The 26,015-nt window shown below is 33.1% G+C and overlaps 1 protein-coding gene across 17 annotated transcripts in view; it reads left to right on the top strand.

Moving 5' to 3' along the window:
* The window catches only part of ADGRL3 (adhesion G protein-coupled receptor L3), a 760,294-nt gene that overhangs the window by 150,777 nt on the left and 583,502 nt on the right, over nt 1-26,015 (top strand). For all 17 annotated transcript variants that reach the window (XM_079153720.1, XM_079153723.1, XM_079153729.1 and 14 more), the window contains exon 2: nt 17,035-17,099. The gene's annotated coding sequence lies outside the window, so the exon portion shown is untranslated. The remainder of the gene's footprint in view (nt 1-17,034; nt 17,100-26,015) is intronic.

The raw sequence follows: 26,015 nt of genomic DNA, 5'->3' as shown, positions 1-26,015 counted from the left end.
GTTAGAGTTCCCACAACTAAGGTTATGATAGTATTAAAAATCTTTTCTCTTTAATCTTCGTTGGTAGTTTTTTTTAAGAAGACTTCTTTCTGAACTTCCAGGAGGAATTTGGGTCTTAGATATACAAACATAGCTAGCTACAGGATGCAACATTCAGTGGACTTTTCCATAACAATTGGTATGGGCTAAATGCTTCAGATATTTATTAATCATTTATTTAGCATATACAAAGTATGGAGCTACAACAGTTTTGAGAACAGAGTGTGCTATCAAGTTGCTCTCCACAGGAGAATGAGAGGGTTCCATGAATGGCAATAACAATAGCAACTAAAATTTGTATATCACATACTTTAAGCATGAGTCTGTATTATCTCATTTAGTTTTTAAAACAATACTGAGGCATAGACACTTTATTTATTTGGTACCAGGGATTGAACCAGGTACTTTCAACCACTGAGTCACATCCCCAGCCCTTTTTGTTTATTTTTTTTCTTTATTTTCAAACAGGGCCTTACTAAGTTACTGATTGGCTTTGAGCTTGTGACCCTCCTGCTTCAGCCTTCTGAGTCTCTGGGATTGCAGGCCTGAGCCACCATGCCCTGTAGGTGGACACTTTTATATTCATATGGTTGTTAAAGACTTTGAGGCTAGAAGATAATGAAGTCACCAAAGAATTTGAATCTAGTATATGAAGAGACCTGGCTGGGAGTATTGCTGGTTCATTCGAAACCCTGTGCTCCTAACCTCTGTACAGGTTCTGTGATGGCTCATCATGGTGGCACACACCTGCAATCCCAGTAACTCCAAAGGCTGGAGCAGGATGATTGCAAGTTGGAAGTCAGCCTGTACATCTTAGACCTTTCCCGAGAATTAAAAATGAAAAGGACTGGGGATGGAGCTCCATAGTTCAATCTCCCATACCAAGAAAACAAAACAAAACAAAACTGTGTGATGTGCTGCGTGCCAAGAAGAGCCCACTGTGTGTATTTGAATCCTTGACCAGCCCTGTGAATCCTTGTGACTTTGAAAATATCCATGGTCCTCATTTCTCAAGTGGGTGTAATAATAATGATCCTATTACATGTGAGGTGATTCATGTATAGCATCAATGCCTAGCATGTAGCTGATATTTGCTGATATTCATTAAATGTAAGCTATCAGAGAAGTATAGCAGTATTTTATGAGATGGGAGGGAAGCTTCATTTTTAAGATTACATGATTACAAAAAGCCTCATTAAAATAACTGCTTTGAATTGAACTTAACGGCATAAATAATATTGGTCAACCAAAGTAGAAAGTGAAAGGAAGTAGTTAAAAACATGGGCTTTTGGGTAGATGGTCTTGATTTTTACTTCAGATCCTGCCCATTATTAATTAACTTTTATGCCTACATTGCTACATCTTAAATCAGGACAGTAGGGGTATGAATCCTCATAATGGTCTGAAGAATATGAGTCACTGGATGCAGAAGGACTTGGAGCAGTTTCTAGCACACAGTGAAGGTTTGCATTTTTATTATGGATTGACCTGTATTTTTTAAATTGATATGTATTTCAGAACAATTCCTTTGGAAGCTATAATTTGAAGTGGCATAGAGTAAACAGTAGATATTGAAGACAGCGATAGACTTTTGCCAATTAAAATAGGGAAGAGTATTTAAAATGCTAAGAATACCATAGAGCTTAGTGTTTTTTTAAATTATCATAACTTATAAAGTACATGTTCAATCGTAAAACTGAAGAAGACTGTCTAGACACAAAGGCGTTAGGAAATTAACTGTGAGCTACAGGATAAAGACTCTCTGAGGATGTATTTTTCCAATAAAAGCATATATTTGAAAATTATATTTGTAAGAAAATTATTCTCTTGTTCACTTGTACTGATATATCTCCATCTCTGTCCTTAATGCATCTTTTCCCAAGCTTTGTTATTTACCAATGAAAATCTCCTCCTCCTGTAATTTAACTCTGATCGTAGCATACTGACATCAGTGTTGCATGACAGCCCTTTCCTGCCTGTTCCCTGGGTTTAAATTCTGCATTATTGATACAAGTGTCAAGCTTGAAGAATTTGATCTATTTCTTTCAGGACTCTGTACTGAGTGACTTGTGATACTAATTTGGCAGCTTCTCTAAGCAATTTATTGGTCCATGTAGCATTTGTTTCAACATTAGTTCTAGGGGAGATAATTGAAATATCAGCATGTAAGCCCAGTGGTACTCTTAGAGGTGGACCTTCCTGAACCCATGAGTAGAATAACTTGGTTTCCACTGTAATTTTTGACTTTCTGGTTAAAGCTCTAACCCACTGATTTAAAATTCATTAATATTTGGCTTTTTAATGTTTGCAAACTTTTACTCTGTGTTTCCTCTTTCATATTTTTATCTGCAAGTGATGCTCACTTGTCTTTTCTGAAATGGCTTGAGTTGTAAACATATAAGTTATCATACCTAAGCATAAGTACACCATATATTTCTGTCTTTTTTGGAATAATGTAGATCCACATTGATCTGTGACTCCGTCATTTAGTAATTCTGTCATGTTGAGAAAGTCTCAACTTCCCTCTGCTATGGATTTAACATGTTTTAAATGGGGGTAATGTTACTCACTTATATGACTGCATTTTAAGAAAACATGCATATAAAAATCAAGTATGGCATTTAAGACCTTATTAGCTATGAATATTTTGTGCCTATTGTGTGCTAGGGTAGTCTTGAATGTTTTTACTCATTTTACTTCTCATAATCTCCTTAAACCTTAAGAAGATACTTCCTAGTCCCAATTTTACAAATGAGTAATTGAGGCATAAAGACTTTTAAAAATTTACCATGATGATGCTAGTGTAAAAGAATTTGCAATGAAGCAAGCAGCCTGACTCCAGGGCACACACTTTGGGTGTTTACCATTATTCCATATATGTTTATGTTATATGTATAATCTATATAAATAATTAGAGAGTGTGATAAACACAATAAATCATATATCCTGTCCTCTGGGTTTGTTGTAGAAGATTTATGAAAGATGAAATATTAGTATAAAATCATATCATGATTTATGAGAATTAAGGGCATTACAATAGGATTTTGATTGTCTTGCTTAAAAATCAGTGATACTTTATTACTGATTTTTGTTCTTTTGATTTTAAACAGAGAATTTATCTCATGTTTTTGAAAAAAAAATTTATGTGACTGTTTAATCCACTTCTTAGAACACAAAGTTCTGATGTTATTTATGTTTGCATAATGTAAGTAAAAATGTATTTGTGCATGCAGTGTCTATAGCATGTCATATCTAGAATAAATATTGTAGGTGGATGACTCAATAAATGAAAGAAGCCATTCACACAAACGAGGAATTAGAAGGACATTTACAATGTGAATCACTGTGTGTACAAACAAGCTGGGCTCAGGGAGGAGGACAGTGCTTTGACAGACAATGCCATCACCCAAATTCAGTATTTATAGCAATAGTTGTTCTTGAATATCTTTTGCTGGTCTTTTTTCTTCAATAGTAGCAACACCTTAATGTTCTTAATTAATATTATTAATTCTATTGAATGGCCATGTTGTGTATGATATTGTCACAGGTGTGATACAGTATCATTCTGCACTCATGTCCCCATGTACGATTTGTCAAACTTAGTCTTTTCTTGAATTTTTAGAGTGAATATTATGCACTAGGCTATTCCTTAAATGACAAGTTTATCTGGTGAAGGGAATGGAAGATGAGCCCTGCATTATAAGCTACTCTCACTGTACTCAATCCATAAGGCAATATTTATGATCCTGACTGTCATGCAGATGCATATGGCCTACATATCCTCCTAGTCAGAGTTGATTCTATAAATGATAAAGGGGAAAATCGTGAAATTGTTGAATTTTGCTGACTTGAAATCACAATGTTTAAAACAGTTTCAATCCAGTGAACTACACAGAAATTTACTATTGTCTAAAATGTAAACTCTTGTTGATTTTTGCTCTACTGAGATTGCTGAAGAGACCAATACTTTGGGAAATAGGAACGACTTAGAAGACACTTCACAAACACAGGTAACATAATGTTCAAGAGCATTTGGTGTAACATATTTTAGAAAGAATGTCATCATCCACGAATTGGAGGCAAGGGAAATGTGTTCTCTGTGCTGCATTTGCTTTATCCTTCAGGTGGTCCGGGCATAGATTGCACGGTTCTATTGGATGTCAGTAAGCCTCAGCTTTTGGATCATCTGAGACTTTGAGGGGCTGCACTATTGCAGCAATCTATAGTTGCTTCTGCTTTAAATTTAAAAGGAATTCCTAGGGCTCCTGAAGCTCTGAAGCAGAATATTTTCCAGCCTAAAATGTACAGAACTGTAGAACACTAGTAATAATCCTTAGAGGCTGCAAGTCTTAACCAAAAAATGAACTTTCCTTATCTTCTCTCTGTCTTTCTGAAGTAGCAGAAAAAAAAAAAAAATGAGTGTTTATAATGTTAAAATCTTGTATGGTATCTGTAACATTTTTAATATAGTAATAAATAGATTGATAAGAATAATGATGAACAGAAGAAGGATGATAGAGTTGAGAAAATTATAATCTTAATTGTCATGAAATTCATTAACTTTTCAACAAATTGATTACCTATTAAATAACTGATTTGAACTAAGAATTTATAATTCATCACACATTTGGTTTAACAAGCATAGATGTTTAAGAATTTATAATTTACCAAATATTCAGTTTAGCAAACATAGATGTTTAGGTATTTGATTATATGCTGGCTATGTTCCCTGAAGAGTTTAGTAGTTTTAAGAAATCACTAAAACATTCAAAGATTTTTTTTAAAAGGGATTATGGTACTTCGTTTATTTTAAAAGAACTTTTTTTTTCCCCCCTTCTGGTGCATATATGGCCACTAGAAAAGCTAAATTGGTCCTACATTTCTATAAAAGCATGATTTAGTGGAACATTTAAGTGACATTGCTTTGGTTAACTTCACCCTCAGCCACATGAACATCAGTGTCTATTGATACATTATAAAGGCACAAGTGGAATGCAGCCTGGCACGCTGGTGCCTGTGCTGAGGTTTAATAATGCATCTGTATCATTTTTTCCCAGTTGGAAATAACAGGATGTTGCCTTGTAATTTTTTTACTACTGTATAATAAAATACAGCCATAATAAATAGCTTCTAAGCAAGTAAAGCTGATTTGGACTGAATCCATTTTGCCTTCATCACTTCGTATATAGCACAGGCTTTTAAGTAGTTGCATATTCTAAATGGGCTTAATTGTATCAACTTGCATTTGACTGTCTTTGCAATGAAGTAGAAACAGATATTTTATTTGCTGTTTAATATTTAGGTGATGTTTTCAGTAAATTTGCCTTTGTTCTCCATTATACTTATTAACAGATTCTCCAGATATGGTGCACATTATTCTTTAATTAAGTTAGATGGACCCTTTAAACTTATTACTGTTATTTTTTTTCTTTTAATATTATTCATATCAGCTGTGCTGATCACTAAATAGTTCCAATCAAAGACTTTTTGTGCACTGTTAAGAACTTGCACAATTGACAGTAAGCTTCTCAGGAGCAGGACTAATATTTACAGCATTACCTCCATTAGATAGCCCAACTTCAAGTGTACTGTCACTCTTTGTTTATTGAATTTATTATTGAAAAAATGACTATGAACAATTTTTCAGCTAAATAGATAAATAGGTTTCCTTCTTATATATTTAAAATTTTCATCCGTTTTAATAGAATACAGGTTTAAGTGGAGTTGAAATCCTGAAGAATTTAAAAGCTGTTGTCTATTAGTGGGAACTTTGCTAGTTATTAGAAGGAAAAAACAGATTTTGGGGCTGAAAAATGATTTCAACCAAATTTTTCAGAGTTCTCTGTTGCTGTCCTAGAAATATGCAGCTCATCTTTGATCTTGAGTTTTTACTGTAATAGCCATGGCATGCTATTTTTACAGTTGTAACAAGCATGTAATGATCATGTAAGAAAAGATAGATGCATGACTGTTTTCTATAAAGCATGACTATTTAGTTTCAAACACTATCTTGAAGGAACAGGAGACATGCAATATTTTATCATTTATAGGTAAAATTGTTATGTTCCCATATTCTCAATTGAATTTGAGAAGTCAACTGTTAAGGGGGAAAACAGAAGAAACAATTTAAAAAAAAATTAGCTATTAAAATTTCCTTTTTATTTCCTGAATACAGTTTTAAAACAAATTGATTATATGTAGTGATACTATAAACTAAGTTCAATACCAAGTAAATTAATTCAGACAAGTCATTCCCCTGATTTGTTATTCTTTGATTTTTGTCACTATGAAAAACACAATTTCAGTCTAACAGACATTTTTTGCTTCAAACTTACGAGAGTTGTTTTGATATCTCATAGGTAACCTTAATTATTCTTACCAAAGCTTTGTGGATACATATGTTTCTACCTCCAAAAAGCCAACTGATTAAAAAAAGTATTAGATATTGTTTAGAAGTACTGATACGAATTTTTTGTCTCCTGGATATACAATATCTGAACACAAAGATATAGTATATAGAAGTAAAATATAAATACTTAAATATGTAGTATTTAAAAAATGTACAATATTTTTTAAGTAGTCTTTCCTCTTCTACAACTTCAGTTGTCTGTGGTCAACTGTGGTCTCAAAATATTAGATAGAAAATTCCAGAAATAACTAATTCATAAGTTTTAAATTATACACCACCAAATAGTGTAATGAAATATTGCATTGTTCTACTCTGTCCCACTTGAGATGGGAATGGTTCCTTTGTTCAGTGTACCTGCACTATATGTACTACCTGCCCATTGGTCACTTGGCAGTCATTTTGGTTATTAGATCCACTGTCATAGTATGGTGGTGCATGTGCTCTAGTAGCACTTAATAATGGCCTCAAAGCACAAGAGTATATGTATTGGCAATTCATACATTCTGAAGAGAAGGCATGAAGTACTTCCTTTTCGGGAAAAGGTAAAGTAAAAAGATATTTTGATAGAAAGAGACCATTCATGTAACTTTTATTGCAATATATTTTTATAAGTATTTTATTTTATTCTTAGTTACTGTCATAAATCTCTTAATGTGCCTAATCTACATTCTAAACCTTATCATATGAGTGATTATACTGGAAAAAAACCAGTATCCATATGCTTGGGTGCTATTCATGGTTTCAGGCTTTCACTGGGACCCTGGTGCATGTTCTCTACTGATAAGTGTACAGATACCAATAATGTCCTCAAAAGGAAAGACTAAAACACAAACACGCACATGTGAGCACACACACACACACACACACATCCTTTAAACCTTAGCAAACGTCTTAAATTTAGTTATGTCTAATAATTTTACCTTCTTGATTTATGACTAATTTGAATTATGCAGTAGTAAAAGGTCAGTTATCTAGGGTCGTGTATGGGTGGGTGAGCAAGTTCTTTGGGTAGAGAAAATTTTCTAAAAAGTGGAGGCAAACATCCACTCTTATTATCATACCCAAACTCCAGAAGTTTGCCAACTTGTGTAATCCAACTATTTCCAGTGTTCTTTGTAGATTGTTTTTGTTTTCCTTACTTCTTCATGTGTTTGTGTTGGTGGTAGGTAGTCTGTCAGATGCTTCGGCTTCTCCTGATTTCTACTTGTTAAAATTCTGCATAGGAAAGAAGGCCTAACCAAATCTTGATTGAGCCCCCCAATACTTTTATTGCGTCCCCCAATACTTTAGCTCATTGAGTTTTGTTGCATTCTGACCTTTTAAAAATTGTACATTATAATTTCAGAACTTTAAGTCACATTGGTTTGATTTCCAGATGTTGGAGTCTCAGATAATGGACTTATTACTGTGGAGCATAAAGCACACAATTTTAAAGACATTCATATTGAAGGTTTTCTGCTTGAAATCTTAGTCCAAGTGAGAAACAAAGCTTTATGCAATGAATTCTAGGCAATACGGGAATGGAACAGAAAGAAAAATGGAAAGCCCAGTAGCAATGCAAGGACGTCTGGTATTTGACATGTAAGCTAATAGCTTTCAGACCTCTAGCCAGATTTTTTTTTTCACTTGTGCAGAAGAATTTCTTTATTTTAGTCTTTCTCTTTTTTGATCCCTCACCCTACCCACTACACAGTTGGAACATTCCCAAGGAGTCTGATTGAGGTCACTTCTCAGAAGATATTCAAATTTCAGTTAGAATGCATTCATTGATTTTTTTTTTTTTTTTTTAAATGACCAGAGGACAGGATTTTTGGAAAAAGTATATCTGAGATTCAGCATCTGGCTTGGTAATCCTGTAATGGTAAAACCAGACCTGGTTGTGAAATGAAATTACAAAAACGTTATGATAAAATCCAATGCCTGGGGAAGGGGTCAATTCCCCTTCCCTCTCTTAGCCTTTCTCCAGGAAACCTAATTAACCAGGGATCCCTGCCTTTTGCATTGTCAATAACTGCTCCAAGAGTCTGACTACTCCCTCCTGACATGTAATAGATGTCCGTGAAAAGAGCTGTTTCTCCTTATCTGTTCTGTGAGCGTGCTTTATGTTAGAGACCCTGCATAAGACCTTCAGCCGCATAGACTAGTAATTTTTTTTAAAAAAGAGGAAAAAGCCCCAATGATAGGATGGGTCTAAGATGATGTCAAATAACCTATACATATTGTGAGAAACTGGATCAGGGCTCAGAATTTGGAGTTTTTGTTTTCCTCTGGGCTCACCGGTGTTAAATAAAGTTCTCCCCCTCTTGGAGTCTGCTTGCTGCTTCTGAACCAGTCTGTTGCCCACAACAACCCCAACTGTTTTAAACATCAGAAAATACTTCATTAGATGCCAGATTTTCATCTTCAATAAAATAACCTAGATTCTGCCGTACTCTCTTGGAGTTAATGTTACCTGGCAATTTAACCTATTAGGAGAAATAAAATCATTTGCTGGAAGTGAAATATAGAAGCTGCATAAATACACACAAATTCAATAACTTTGTTATTTCCTAAAATTCAATCATGAGTCGGTAGAAAACGTTTGATAGCATGCATTATAGCACAATGACTTTCTTCTTAGGCTATTTTTCCTTATATGGTATGTAATAGTTTGAGAATAAGCTGTTTGTCTAAATGTACCATGAAGGATAAGTACACTTTTTTGAATTAAAAACCCAGTAATTAAAGACAGGATAATAAATGTTTAAAGAAAATGATATATTCATATTACAGCCTTTTTGCCTTAATGTATTTTTTAAATTTCTAATTCAAATTTTATATATAGAAGAGGAATGAATTTCTTACATCCATATCCAACTCTGAGATAGCTGATATGAATCAAAAAGCATACTTCCTAAATTATCTTGATTTACACTGTTCTAGCACCATGTTTCAGGATAAGTCCTGTATACCTGTTGGGTTGGTGTTAAAGGAAAGAAGATGAAGTGACTAGAGAAAGTTCAAGTAATATGCATTAAAAACTGGTTATTATTCACTGCATTTCAAAATGAGTTAGTGTAGAGATTGTTTAAATAGTGAACATCTCCAATCCATTCAATGTGAATTAATTCATATGCAACCTGTCAAAAACCTATCTGTATTAAAGAACAAGGTGACTGCATATTTTTCTTTATATATTCATCTTAGAAAAGATAAAACTGACATGAATTTAAAATATACATTCAAATAAAAAGTAGCAATCAGTATTACTAGGTTGCTGGTATATTTTGAAAATTCATTCTATATACTTTATGAATTGTAGTTTCTTATTTTGACAGGAATTCTGAGAACGATTTTTTTTTTCCTTTCTGACTTGACTCTTGTATTTTGAAAAACATTCATTATTAAAAATTCATTTATTTTTCTGAAGTTGAAGCAAATGAACATTGATGTCTATTATAGCCTTCTTACTAAAACTTCTGAAGTACTAAATTATTGTTATAATTTCATTATTTAGAAAGCAAACTGTTCCAATTGTCTGAAACTTATTTGTCACAGAATTTTAAATGTATGTTTTGTTACATAATTGTTGTTTCATGATGTAAATAATAGGCTAGATTATAGTTTGTTCTACTATAAAATGATCACGAATGTATAGACGGTAGGCATACTTTATTATACAGAAGATTGATAAGTCACATTATTACAGAAGTTGGGAACCATGATTTGCAAATATACCGTGTAATTATAGTCATAAATAGCCATGTTGAGGGGTAAAAACACAGGATAAGTTAAGTGATTGTTTTCAGATTGATAATTTGAGAACTATTTCTCAAGTAGTAAAGGAAAGAACAGACAATGCTCAGGAAATAATCTTGGAAAAGTTTACCAAGTCCTCTTAAGATTAGGCATATAACTGCGGACTCCTTGTAACGCAGAATGTTAGAAGGAGAGTAGGAGGCCCCTGCCCCATCCCTCAATTCATGATGCCAGTAGGGCATTTCCATTGTGAACTGAATCCTTTTCTAGGTGTTTGTTCTCACCTTCATCAATACTTCTGCTTCATATTTACCATCTTTTCTTCCACTACAGGAACCATCTCAGTTTCCTGGGTGCAATAGAATGCTAGACCTCCCTCTGAGGCTGTATTATTCACAGCAGGTTTTCTTCTTTATTATACTGTAGAACGGTTGAAGTGAAAGCATCTGTTGAGTCAGTCCTCCGCCAAACTCAAAGAAGGAGGTGCTTGAGGCTGCGAGGGCTTGGGGAGTCTTTGAGTACTTGAAAAAGACTAATTCCTTGCTTTTTAGTACCTTCTTCTTGGCTACAAGAATACAATCCAATTAGATCCATGAAGGAACTTGTACTTCCCAAGTCGGAAGCCAGGTACTTGGCAGAAATTAGTTTTGTTCTTACACAGTAGTCCCTAACTCACAATGGTTCAATTTAGATTTTTTTGACATGACAGTGGTGCCAAAAACAAACATTCAGTAAAAACTACCTTAAGTTTTGAATTTTGATCTTTTTGCAGGCTAGTGTTATGAAGATACTCTCTCATGATGCTGGGCAGCTGTAGTGAGCCACAGCCATGAGATCATGAGTAATCAACTGATAATCTATAGGGGGCTGTTACAGTACATTGGGTATATTAAATGCATTTTCAACATCATATTTAAAATTTATGATCAATTTATTGGTACCCAACTCTATCATAAATTGAGCAGTATATGTACATTTGTGAACTTCTGATAAATTGGGGCAGAAAAAGTCTTTTCTGTGGTTCAGAAAAAGTCTCTGTGTAATTGGTTTCAACCTAAAGGAAATAAAGTAAAAGACTAATCCTTGGGTGCCCTGCTCTTTCCATAGCTATTACTGCAGTGGCTGGGTGTGTAGCAGATACCTGAGATAAGTTCTTCCTTTCCTTCCCCTTGCCTTCCCTATCCTATCTGATGCTATCCTGTCTATCTAGATGGCAAACTAACTCTTACCACAATAAATGTCTTCTTTTCTTTTTTTTTTCCATTAGTTATAACTTATTTTAATATATTTTGAAGTAAATGTAAGAATTTGAGTCATCTACAATTAAAATGTTGGAAATAAATTGATTAACCCTTGAAGATTATTTCTGTATTTTGAATTTTAAACTTTTCCTCTAATACTAATGAGTTGCCTGTGCATTGTAAATATATTATATCCTATAAAAATCTTTTGGGCTATTAAAAATTAATTGTGTTTTTTTCAGTGTGGAAGAACCTTATGAGTAATTTTATCAAATTGTCACTTTATAATGAAGATAATAAAGAATAGACAAGGAAAGGGATTTTTTAACATTAATAATTGAGATTTCAAAAACGATTTGTGGAATTTTAAATAATTAGTAAATATTTTGCATTTGTCTTCTGGTAAACTTGATATCTATTTTCCTTTAGTGTAACCTCCAAAAGGAGTTTTTAATATAAAAGAATGCATTCATCCTTTAGAAGGTCTTGAATACCTATTTCTATGGAAAGCACCATGGTGCTTTTGTAGGTTACTGAGAGGTAAACCATCATGAGATAAATGAGTTCTTAGATGATTCTGGTAATTTGTTTTCAGGGTAGATTTGAGAGGGGTTAGATTGACGCGCTAGGAATACTAAGGTGCTGTTGAGGTGTGGAGGTCAGTGGTGAATGGTGCTGTAGCCAGTGGTTGAATTAAGGATAATTATCTTGAACTCTTGCCTTAACGGTATTATTTGGTAACCATGGTAATTGTTATTAATTATAGTTTTCTATTCTATAAAATATTTTCTCTGCCTGCTTCACATAGGAGTAAGGATTATGATAATGAAAATAGAGATAAAATTCTAATCTGATCACTACAGAGAGAATAATTTGATGGCATGTGATAATGGCTAATAATAAGGAATGAAAGTGCAAGGTATTTGAAGATAATCCACAAACTAGTAGGTTGAAAACTGAGAAGCAGGGAGTTAGAAAAAAGATTTGAACACTACACATACAAATAGACATAATATTTGAAGATCTACCTAAAGATGAAATGTCATAAGTGCGATTACTACGTCTATTTTGAGATCATTGTCTCACATTTTCCTCTGTAACCTCCAATCTGAAATGATAGATATGAAGGATATATACTTCTTTTTACAGATAATACAATTGTACCTAAAATTTACAATTTGTCTAGTTTTTGAAAATGATTAAAGACTAATTCTTATGGACAAAAATATTGCCTTTTTAAAATTTTTTTTAAGTTCAAATGTGGCAGGCCTGTTTTAAAATATCACTGTCAGGGTTGGGAATATAGCTCAGAGGTAAATGTGTTTAGCATGTGCAAGGCCCTGGGTTCAATTCCCAGCTCTTAGGCTGTAATCACACCTTTAACTGACAATAGAGTAATCTTTCTAAAAAACCTGTTTGTTTATGTCTCTTTTCCATTGCTTCATGAACCTTTATTGGAATATTCAGTAGGTGATACTGACATAGCTCCCTGGCTGCTGAGTCACATAGCAGCTTACTAATCCCCATTGAGTAGCAGCAATGGATTGGTGGAGTGGTGACCTGGGTGGGCTGACGTGTGGACTTCAAACATGGACCATGGCCCAGTGGAGCCCACCATGGCCAACATGGGCTTCAGGCCCAGAGAGCCAATGCCCAGGCAGATCAGGGTGGCTGATATGTTACTCTTCACTGGCCCCACATTGCCTGGTGTGAAAGCTCACTCCACACAGCACCACAGCCTGAACCCCCAGACATTCACTATCTGCTGACCATAACCTCCTGGAATGCTGGGATTGCAGGCCAGTTGGAGGAAAGAGAAATGGGACAGACATAAAGGAAAGTTCCAACTGAAGGGTTCACCAGTAGCCTTAGTACTCTTTTCCAAACTGTGTCATAAATTTGGACCAATAGCATTATTTTGTTTTGAAATCCAGATATACATAAATTTGTACCATTAGCATTGACCCAAATGCTATATAGAGCCCTAGACGAACACACTTAAGTGGCAACCCCTATTGAATCCCCTTTTGCTTTTTGAGAACTCTCTTTTCTTCCCACATGAGTAAGACCTACTCCTTTGTACTCATTCTTCCTTGTCTGTGGATTTCATTTCTCAAATTCACAAGACAAGAACCCAGAAAGAAGACATTGGTGGTGAGTGTCTGGGATTTGCTGCAAGACTGGAAGGCATAGCCCACCATTAAGAGCTACAACACAATTATTGACTCCAGACGCCAGTATCTTACATAGACCCAACCTGCCAGCAGAAGCAGAGACTCTTTGCTTTTGCTACTACATACTTTTGGATTTAATATCAGTTGAAATAAGAAAATACAATTTATTTTCTTTTAATTCCATACTAATTTTTATTGGGATATCCTGAAACCTCATTTAAATTATCAGAAGGTTATGGTGATTTCTAACAGTGATTAACATCATAAAATTTTGAAGTGAATGTTTTCTAAAAAATTGATTTAAGTAAGCCTATTTTCTCTTAGATTATATATATCCCCTTGACCCATGGGTGGTAATAATCAGTGTATTATTGAAGAGGCTTGAGAGTATAGCAATGATTTTGAACTTCTTACAGTCAAATTCTGGCTTTGCCACTTAATATCTTAGCATATTTGTGTGTAAAGATGATAATATCCATACAAACCCCAAGATTTTTTTTTTAAATGTAAAGTGAGAACATAAATAAAGAGTTTAAAACAACATGTGCTGAATGGTAAAAATTTACTACATAAATGAAAAGTCTATGTATATTACATGTTGCATATAATGCTAAATGTTACCAATGTTTATATATGTACTCAGATACATATTGTCTCTTTTATTCCCCTTTCTCCCTCTGTATGCTTCCCAATGGGAATGTACATGCAAGCCCTGTGAGTGCTGTTTTTATTTCTTTACTCCTGAATCCGTACCACTTAGGGTAGTGCTTGGCACAGTAAATATTTGCTGAGTGAGTAAGATTTCTCTACTTTTAGAATTTATTATCTCAGGATTTAAAAATTTTCCTTGGATATTTATGCTTATAATTTTTGTTTTAATTGGTGAATTGAACCTTATTTATATTTTATTTTCCACTTTTGATATCTTTTAATGTGTGATTGCCTTAGAAAGTTTGATGCAAAGCATAGGATAATTTAATTTTTAATTTTTAATTAAAGCAATCTGGTACTTAGACCCAATTCACAAGCCCTCCAGTGAATAGCAGTAATTTCTAGTACTTTGCTTTTATGTTACTTTTGAACTATGTATAACTATAAATTGAAGAAAATATAGAATTTAAGTATATGAACTTTCGTCTAAAGCATACCAAAATTTTAGGTCCTCCTTGAGTGCTCTACTTCCGGTTACATGCTCAAACATATTTATAATAGCTACTTAAAAATCTCTTTTAGTTCAAGTCATGAAGTAGAGACAAAATTTAGCTGTATTACTTAGATACTGATAGAACAAGATCTTCTGTTAAGATGCCTTTCTCTAGCCTTAGCTTCTTTTCTGTTCCCTTCAGCCTTCCCCTTTTCCTTTCCTCTGCTGGGCCTCACACCTGCCCTTCTCATTGGGAAGCTAAGTGGCTAGATAAGCTTGTCCTTGGTCTGAGCTTTAAGCCCCACTCCTAAGTGCCAAAAGTGGCTGTAATGTGAAGCGATGGAACACTGAAAAAGCCATACTGTAAACTTAAGAGTCTCTGTTCTTATATATAAAAAGAAAAAGAAACAAACCTATAAATATAGCTGGGAAAACTAATGTAAAGACACAGTTATGGTACAGTTTTGATTTTGGTCTCAATTTATGTGAGGCCTGTACAGTATTCAAGAAACATCTTTTAAAAAATATTTATAAATATTTGTATGTAAACATTTGTTTATTCAGTGAGCATTTTTGAGGACCTTGTTAAGTGTCTTTAGAGAGAGATGATACAAACTGAATAAGGCGGAGTTCCTGTTCCTCAGCAGTTCTTACAACAGTGTAGAATTCAGCAAAATAGAAAACAAAACAAAGAGATATGGGAGCATCAGAAGACCTGCCTGGTTCTGCCTATGGTGAGGGGGTGTGGTGTGTCAGAGAGAACTGGGAGGAATTGATCATGCTTGGATGTCAGAAAGTATTTCCTGCAAGGGAGGAAAAAGCCCTCAAGAGTGATGATATTTGTAGGCAAGCCTGTGCTGTTACTACCCATGCTTGTTCAGGATATGTAAAACATTTTCAAAATAGAATTTGACCGTTCTTCAAAGACTAGAGGGGGGATGTAACCCATGTAAACAGTCAATAGTTATTGAAAGAACATGCTTCATTTGTTGAGAGAGTGGTTGTTAAATGAAATCATAGCGGTTGATTTGAAAACTGCTTTTAGTTGCCTGTCCATGTAACCAAGCATGCCATTCAAACATGGGCTTGGGTTACTCTTCTGGTATAAAACCTTACTAATTAGCCAAATGTGAGTGAACACTCACTAGAAAAAGTTCAGTGAGTGCCATTGTTTAATATTTTTTAAATCTGCAAACAAAATAAAGTACTTTCATTAGCAAATATTTTCCTCATTTATTTTCATATTAGGTTATAGTATATGTAATTTTAATCAACAGTGATTTTATAAAGAAAAACTCAATTTTAATTTTAAACTATTGACTTTTTTCCTGTATTTAATTTCTTACCCATTCGGTGACAAGATGCTTGAATAGATAATAGCTTTTGTCACTCTTTTGACATATGTATAGTTCCTTTACTTTCTACTGATAGCAAAGTACTACTATAAAATAGTGTAATAAATGCTAAATATCAGAATAATTAATAGAACTGATGATTGTGTAAAGCTCTTAAAAAAGATTTATTAGAAATTAAAAAATTATTATAACCAGTTGCAGAATCCCTAGAGAACATTAAAATCTTAAGGAAAATCTTCTGCAGGAAAATTTTTTTTTTTTTTTTTGGGTATGGAATCTGGCATGTTAAATTTTACTTTGATAACACAAGAAATGAAAGACTGTCATGACGAGTTAAAGAAAATGAAGACAAACTCCTGTATATCAATGATTGAAGTAAACTTGTTTTGTGTGTTTTGCTAATTAAAAAAAAAAAAAAACTTTGAATTTATGTTGATTTCTGTAATCACAGTCTGTATGGATACATAAATGTATAGAGAATGTTGCATTCGTGTGTGGGGGCACATATGATTATGTAGTGAAACATACTAAGGTGTTTCTCAAATATTTTCCACAGAAGTTTTCTAAAGATAAAAATGATAAGATATATAACCCAAAATCTTAGTTCTTATTGTTAACAATCTAGGATGTTTCTTGGAAGTCTTAGAATTTGTTTTAAAACTGTGTGTTCTTTTAATCAGGAAAATATTTAAATGTTGTACCTACCAAATTCATTCATGAGCCCACTGAATATGCTTCACATTTGTCCCATGTATTCTGAATTGCCTCTTTTACCATAGTCAGCTACTGTGACACCTAAACTTTGTGGGGGAAAAATAGAATTGTCAAGTAGCAGGAATTACTCAAATAATTTTGTGACTATAACTGTAAAATAAAGAAAACATTTTTTTTTTTTCTGTGTGAGTTAATTGAATTTTTTCTTTCTTTTTTATAGGAATGTTTAATTTGTTAAGTCGAAGGAAAAAACATGGATTTTTAGCAATCGAAGAACAAACTAAGGTAATAAATAGATTATTTTTGCCAGCCATGTTTATTAGTAATTTCAAAACTGTATTTGCTGTATTTATATTCAAGTTAGTGTATGCTTTTATGAGTTTTTGTCATATCAAAAATGCAGCACACTTTAAAATGGAATTTTATATATTTTTGGGAAGTAAATTGGCATTTATTAATATAGTTTTGGAAAATAAATTATTTTCTGAACACATTACAACTAATATAGTTATGCATATTGGATATTGTAAGGAAATTTATTTTAGTTACATGAAAAACAAAAGGGCTAAAAAATGAATAGTTTTATTAGCTGTTTTTTGAAAAAGCACATATAATGTATTACTTATTTAACTAATGTGAAACAACTACTCTGAGTTTTTTTCCAATTGGTACATGGAGAATGTATTAATGTCATTTTTAATTCATTTGATTTGCTCTCATTTTCATATATATTAATTGTGAATATGAGTATTAGGAGATAAAATGTATTCATTTGATAACAACAAGATTTTTAATATAAAGCAAATTATTTTCAAAAGTATTAACTACATTTATCACAAATATATATATGGTAATCCCAGTGACTTGGGAGGCTTAGACTGGAAAATCACAAGTTTGAGGTGAGAGCTTCAACAACTTGGTGAGACCCTGTCTCAAAATAAAAAAAATAAAAAAGGGCTGGGAATATAGCTCAATGGTAAAGTGCATTTGGGTTCAATCCCTGTATCAAAACCAAACCAAACCAAGCGAATGAACAAACAAACATTTATGGAGTACAACATGAAAGATTTCAAAGAGTACAACCTTAGGTCACCACAAATATTTACATTTTCCCCAGCAAATCATAGAAGGCAGAAAAGAACCTTTATATTAAGCAATCAAAATTAAAATTTGAATTTCCTTTCTACTTCAAGTTATTGAAATTAAATTCTGTAAGGAACTTCGAATTATTATTAATATACATCCTAAAATTAGAAATATCAGCTTTCTTTATTGTTCACATTACAGCAATTTCTATTCATTTAATTTTGGATTGCTGATATAATTGGTATGTATTATAAACTACTATCAATCTATTTTCATTTACTCTCTATATTCCCTTTGCCTATAAAGTACTGAGTGTGTCAACACTTTGAAAATATTGTAGGTGGTAAATTTTTGGATGGATATTCCAATCTTTAAATGTTTTTGCCTTAATTTCTTAATCAGTGCATTCTTCTCCCATATATTATTCTCATTTTCTAGATTAGACATGATTGAATCTTTCATTTGTATTTATTGGTTTATTACATTAGCATTTAAATTTTGCAGACGTTCATCTACTAAGTTGATTATGAAATGGTTTCTTTGGTACTTAACGTTAGTGAAATAAATTAAATTAACAAAAACAGATTCACTTATCCATTCCTTTTTGTAAGAAAATAAATTAAAAAAAAATTAAACCAAACAAGAATTAAAGGCACTTACTCAGGAGACATTGAAAGCTAAAGGTAAAGATGAAGTTCTAGATACTGTTGTACATATTTTCAGTGATTCTTTGACAAACTGCTAAGGGAAGAAAGGTGGGAGCAGCTGTTTTCTCAATGAGTCTTGAAACCCTCATAGAAGCTGTGAAATTCACTGAGAAACTAGCTCTCAGACTGGTTTGTGAAGGAGCAAGGAATGGCCACTGAAGGATGGCTATTTCCTGTGTTACTGAAAGAGTACCAGTGTGGTGAGAAAAATGTTGTGGGATTAACTGGGAGAAGGAGGTTTAGAACAGCCCATGGAATCCCATGTTTGCCATAAAATGCATCATTTTTTAGCCTCAATGTCTCCAGCATACTTAAGAATATCTATGAGGGTGTGGAAATAAAGTTTCAGAACATTTCTTCATATTTATTTTCATTAGAAAATATAAGAATTAAGACAATATTTACTGTAACGACTATGATGGCTTCTAAATATGAAAGTTTTGGAGGAATCACAGAGATTTCACCATTTGAAAGGTTGGTGGGGTATGTTTGCTTACTCTTTAGTTGAGATATTATTTATATATAATAAATTCATTTTTTTGAAGTCTGCAATTTATTGGTATTTGGTATATTCATAAGTTGCTCAGCTATCACTGCTATCCATGGCATTTTAATTTTCTTAAAATGAAACCTGATATCTTTTAGCAGCTTATTCTCGTTCATCGCTCAGTTGGTCCCTTGGCAACCACTAACATAGTTTCTCTCTGTGGAGTTTCCATATAAATGAAATCATATGTGTTAGCTTTTATATCTGCCTTTTCTCTTAGCATATTTTCATGTTTAACCCTATTGTAGAATGCTCATCAGTATATTTTTTGTGGGTGAATAATATTCCTTTATATTAATGTAATACATTTTTTTTTCATTCTTCAGTTAAAGAACATTTGAAGTATTTTTTTAAACTTTTTTTTTTTAGTTATTACGAAAAATGAAGCTTGGGACATCCGTGTATAGATATGTTTTATTTATTTTTCATGGATATATAGAATATCCAATTCTGGGGGTAGAATTGCTGGGACTTATGATATCTTTATGTTTAACCTTTTGAGGAACTTCCAAACTGTTCCAAAGTGTCTGTACTATGTTCCCACAAGAAAAGTGTGAGTGTTGTAGTTTTGCCATATTAATGCCCAAAGTTGTTATTCTGTGTCATTTCGATAGAGCAATTCTAGTGGGATCAAGTGGTCTCTCATTGGGATTATGTTAGTGGTAGGTTTTTTAAAGAGTATTTTAGTTTATAGAACTTATGTGTCATCAGTTAAGTGCATTTATGGGTAATGTCAAATTTGAACTAGACAACAAATTTATACAATTGTTTTCATGTAGTCCTACATGAAATTGCAAAATTTAATCATCAAATTCTCATCTCAACCATAAAAAAAATGGCAGCTGGCCTTTTTCCTACTTCTATCATGGAGTATAGTTCCTGTGTGTTCTCTAAACATTGAAAGCATATTCAGATTTATTAAGGAGCTAGCCAAACACTAAAAGTAATCAAGAAGACTATGAAGTATGGATTCATCTCTTACATCCTAAGAATATATTTGGATTTGAGGTGTGGATGATAATGATAGTACAAGGCATCTTGAATATCATAACTTATAATAACTTTATAAGTTTTATATACCTGGAATATAAATGTGAAATATCTGGTCTTTTCAGCAGTAAGAAATTTACAACTTTTCATCAAATTTCGTGAAAAATCTTTAGAAGTATTATTTGAGATTTCCCACAGGAAAGGAACAAAGTCACTGGGGGAAACCCTCTATCTCCCCACTGTGGAAAACTGACTTAAATCACATATGAAAAATTGTATGACAACAAATAAAATGTATTACTTTGTCATAAATTACTGGTGGAAGATGATACAGAAAGTATTGCTTTAATCAGAAAAAACAACATGCATTAGAACAATTTATTTAGTATGAGATAATTTAGTACTCTTATGTACTACTCTTCATTTGGAAGGTATGTGTAGGCATGTGTGTGTGTGTGTGCGCGTGCACGTTTCCAACTTGTACCAATTTATAATATTTGCTAGATTGTATTTTTTAAAGTCTGGTTTATTGGTGTGTATTTTCTATAGAAGAAACTCATTATTTTTAATGTGTCATCTGTTTTAACAAGCAGATAAAGTTATGTGCCACCAAAATCAAGGTATAGAATATATTAAACATCCTAAAAGTTCCCTCATTTTTCTCACTAGTCTACTCTTCCTGCACTCTGAACACTGGGAGCCTCTAGATTCTACTTTAATAACAAAATAGGGGGGGGGGGGAGAGAGAGAGAGAGAGAAAAGAGCTCACACTTTGAAGATAGATTCAGTATATGATTTCGTTTTACTCTCTGTGCTTCAATTTCCTCCTGTAACTGCTATAAAACTTACTGCCATACAGTAGAACTAGGCATATCTTAAGCACAACATAAATGTTTGTAAAATAAAGTGTCATTTTGTTTTGAATCTCCAAAGTAATGATGTGCTGAAGAAGAAGAGGTATTTTCCATAGTAAATGACTTAGGTTTTTTTTTTTTTTTTCTTTTTTGAGATGCTGGAGATCGAAGCCAGGGCCTCATACATACTAGTTTCTACCACACAGCTACATTCCCAGCCCAGTAAATGATCTCTTTAAATGTATTTAACCCCAACAGTTCAAATCAAAGTTTTCAAAATTAAAAAAAAAAAAAGTGTGTTCAGTAACATCATTCTCACCAAAGTTTTGGTTAATGACTTTACTCTTCCAATTTCTAGGCACAAATCTTTGAAGTAATTCTTACATTCCCTTTCTGACAAGTTGCATATCTATCCCCATCTGACTCCCTCCAAGCACCTCCTGCGCTACTACCCTGATCCACATCATAGGTCCCTCCTGTCTGGATAATATACATCCTCTTGACTGTTTTCCTCCACCAGCTTCTTTCACTGTCTGCCTTTCCATCTTGAGCCTCTTCTGCAGTCTAGCTGCCCTGGTGTTGTTGCCAGTGAAGAGCACAGTAGTCCACTCCACCTAAGATTTTTAACCTTCTTAGTTTCTCTTCCAATCAGTCTCCTCAGTTATTCAAGTGGCTTGCTTCCTAGACTGCACATATCCCCCCTCATGGCAGCCTTCCCGACACATGCTATTTAAAATTGAGAAACTGAGAGTATGCTCTGCCCCCATCTGCTTTATTCTTCTCCAGAATATGTATCATCACAATATTGTACGAAGTTTTCTTTAACGCCTCTTTCCATTAGTTCATACATTTGAAGTATTTTCTCTTTATAGAATCCTTTTAGTTTCTTTTTATGTGTCTACACTTGTATTCGCTGGCCTTGCTTATGGATTTCTGTGTTAGATAACTCTGGAAATAGTATGGGTGACTACATGACTGCAGGTAAGTGGATTATCCAGAAGATACCTGTATAGTTCATTTGAAGTATGGTAGATATCCAGTTTAAGGCAATAACAATGGGGAGTAAGGGTTAGTAGCACATTTGATAATATTTACAAAGCAAAATTGAAATGTCTTATTGATTGATTACAGTGAGTGCTGAGAGAGAAGTTGAAATCAGGGATCAATCTCAGGTTTGAAACTGAAAACTGGGTTGAAGGTAGTGCATTCAGAAGATCATGACTGAGTTCCATGTTTCTGTGTGTGTGTGTGTGTGTGTGTGTGTGTGTGTGTGTGTTTCAGTTTACAGACGTAATGATGTAATGTTTTACAGAAATAATTTTTTTTTTAATTTTACAGAAATAACATCCAGAACTGGGTATTAATTTTCGTCTTGGTAGGAGTGACCTCTAAAAATATATACATTAAACTGAGGTCATGAGTTGTCTTACTGTTTTACTCTTTTATTTATAGAATTTTTTTCCCAAAAAGTTTTGATTTGCTATGAAATTGCATTTTCTAATTAATTTCAAAACCACACTAAGAAAGTGCAGGATGTAAAAACTGGCCATGGGCAGAGTAAAAGCACATTAATTATTCAGACAGTCATTCCTGCTTATTCCATTCTTGGAGATATAGTGGCTGTCACAATCTGTCAGCTGTATAGTTAGTGCCCTTCAGAATTTGCATGCATAAATGGTAACCTTTGGAAATCTGCATAAAGATAAGTCTGACATTCGAACGATAGCTGCCAGTCAGTTGAGTACAGCAAAAATTTTCAGCTGCTACTGATACCACGGAACAGGCCATGAAGCTGTGAGCAGGAAATACATTATAAACAAACAACAAAAATACTTTTCATTCACCAAAACAAAAATAAAAACTATTTCCAACGGATTTTTTTTTTTTTTTTTAACAAAGGTTCATGAAGTCAGAACCAATATATTGAGTACCCTGGCATTTGTATTTTTGGCACGTACTGCTTTTTATAGTTAACTTTTTTGTTAAAACAAGATAGAAAATGACTAAACTTAGTCATTCAAAATAAATTGTTATAGTTAGATATTTATGTTATAAAATCAGTACATACTCCATACTCAGTATGGTGTTTATTTTGCATTACTTATATTTTTTATGTCTAAATCCTGAAGTAGCAGAAGCCTTGTCAAAACGTTGTATTCTGATTCTTGTCCTGGGTTAGACCTTCTTTATACTAAAAACTGTCCACTGTTGCATGTAAGTCATAGGATAGAAAAAAAATAATATGATGATTCAGAAAACTCCCTGCCTGAATTGGGGGAGCTATGTTAAATAGAATTAGATCTGTTATGAGCTACAAGTATTTGTAGATCGCTGTTTTGTGTCATAGCTAGAAATAGTGCATTATTAGCTAATAATTTTTTGTTTACTTTGAGGTTTATTCAAGATTTTTGTGTCCATACAAATTTAAATTTTATTAAGCAAATACTACTAAAATTATGCATCGTAAGTTTTTGGTGAATTTTGATAAATGTATATACCCAAGAAGCTACAACTATTGTCTATCTATAACTATTTTTGTAATTTTTTTCTTTGTAAAAGTCTATGAAATTTGTAACCTGTTTTAAAAATATTTTTTAGATGTTGATGGACCTTTATTTCATTCATTTATTTATATGCAGTGCTGAGAATTGAAACCAGTGCCTCACACATGGTAGGCAAGCACTCCACCACTGAGCCACAACCCCAGCCCCAAAATTTGTAATCATCACAGATTTAATTTCACCACGGTTAGTTTATCAGCTTTATCACCTAAAAATTCTTTCTCACTGCTCCTTTGTTATGATTCCCTCTGCCTCCTTGTAACTCCTTATAGTGACAGAACTAGTCTCTATTCCTGTGCTTTAAATTTTCAGTCTCATATAAACAAATCATATACTTATAGCCTTTTGAGACTGCCTTCACTCAGCATGATAGCTTTAAAATTCACCCTTCCTGAATGTCTCAATAACTTCTTCCTTCTTTATTGCTGAGTAGTATGCCACTGTATGGGATGTTAATTTATGAAGCCACCTATTGAAGAACATTTAATTTTTTTTCTAATTTTTGGTAGTAATAAATAAGGTTGCTAACAAACCATTCCTGTGGGAAGAAAGAAAAGGTTAAAAAGTTAAATATTCACTTGTAGTGTGTGTGTGTGTGTGTGTGTGTGTGTGTGTGTGTGTGTGTGTGTGAGCATGCATGTGCCTCAGTTTTCACCTTTGTAGGGTAAATATCTAAGAGTGGAATTGCTGGATCTTGCTGTGTCTACATTGACTTTTTATTATTCATAAGTTTTATTTCTATCACCTTTGTTTCTATTTTATTCTACTTATGGTGCCATTGTTGTTATAAAAATTGGTGCTGTGAAGAAAAATTAACTTTTTTAAATGCTGGGTTCTGTTAATTTTTAACAGAAACTATGACAAGACATGACTGACTATGACAAGATGTGCTTTTAATGGTTTCTGAATCTGGGTAGGAAAATTACATAATCTACTTGAAAAGTGCTACTTTAATGATTTTTTTTCTTCTACAACATTTTTTACTTTTCCTTTTGTTTGTGTCTTGCTTCCTTTAGTAAGTGATGCCAAAACAATTAGCAACAGGAACAGTGCCTTCACTGATTTTTGTACTGGATGCTATATATATATCTGTTTTATTTAAACTAATGCTTGTGACTAAACTAATACTCATGTCATGTGATTTTTAAATAGAATTACCCTCGAGGAGAAAAAAGTTTACAATATATCCTAACAAATTTAATCATATAAAACTCCATATATTGCCACACTTCGTAGTGTATGTCGGAAACCCCAGCAATTATTCTGATTCTGGAGGTTGATGCAGAAGAATATCAAGTTTGAGGCCAGCTTTAGTAACTTAGCCAGACACCTTCTTGAAAGACAGACAAAAAACAAAACACAAACAAAAAAATCCTTATGGATCAAAATCATTAAATTGGGACAGAAAAATATCAAAAACTAAAGACAAAAAAATAAACACTAAGCTATAAAAAAAACTAGTAAATATTATCAGGTTCTGTTCATTAAAAGTCACAGTAAAGTTTCTTCATGTATCCAAGAGACTGAGACATCTGCAATTTACAAATATGGTTCCCGTTAGGAAGAACTGTGGATCATGCTGTCTTCATTCTTGGCCCGGTCTTCCTATTAACTTGCTGTGAGACCCAGGGCACTTTACATAATCTCTCTGGATTGTAGTATTCTCATTTGTCCAATTAGTGAGGGCAGTGTTAGATTATCCATAAAGGACCTTCTTGCTTTAAAAAAATATGATGCTGCAATTCTGTGATGATCTTGGGTCATTGGGAAGAAAAAGTTTGCAGATATATTTATTATATTCTGTTAGAAGTAAAACATGCACGTGTTACAATATTTTTAAAGTACTAATAATTTTTAAAACCAGTTTCGTTCTCAGAAAGAATCTAATACATACTCCAGAAAACTTGAAGATTATAGAATCATTAATTTTGCAAATGTTCTTTGAAGTTTAATATTTTAATAATTATAGATATAAATTAGATTAAATGCATGAGAAGGTGAAAACTCCTATTTTTTTTATTATACTGGGCTTTTATTGAAAATTGTAATTTAAACATTTTTCCAGAAATTTGAATATTATTTCTTGAATTAGTGCCTTCCCTTAATTATGAAACACAGGCTTCATAATAAATTCTTCTTTTTTTCAGAGTGAATATTCATTTCTAAAGGAACTTTATATACTTAGAAGAGAGACTGATTAAAAATATCACTTGATTATACTTGAATAATACAGAAAAACTACTGCTTCAATAAGATAATAAGAAATCTTATGTCTTGAATAGTGAAGAATACAACACTAATTTTAATATATGTTAACTGTTTAGTACATATATTATTGTCTGATGTGCATAATGTAATCTCTGTATTCTGGAGTAATTATCTTGACTTGGAGGAAATTGAAAGAGTATCTGGGGGTACAGAAACATGTACAAATAGTTGGATGATTGTATGTTAGT

The sequence above is a fragment of the Sciurus vulgaris genome (assembly GCF_902686455.1).
Source record: "Sciurus vulgaris genome assembly, chromosome: 9".
NCBI lineage: Eukaryota > Metazoa > Chordata > Mammalia > Rodentia > Sciuridae > Sciurus > Sciurus vulgaris.
The sequence above is the reverse complement of the archived record's forward strand: the minus strand, read 5'-3'. Positions and strand labels throughout refer to the sequence as shown.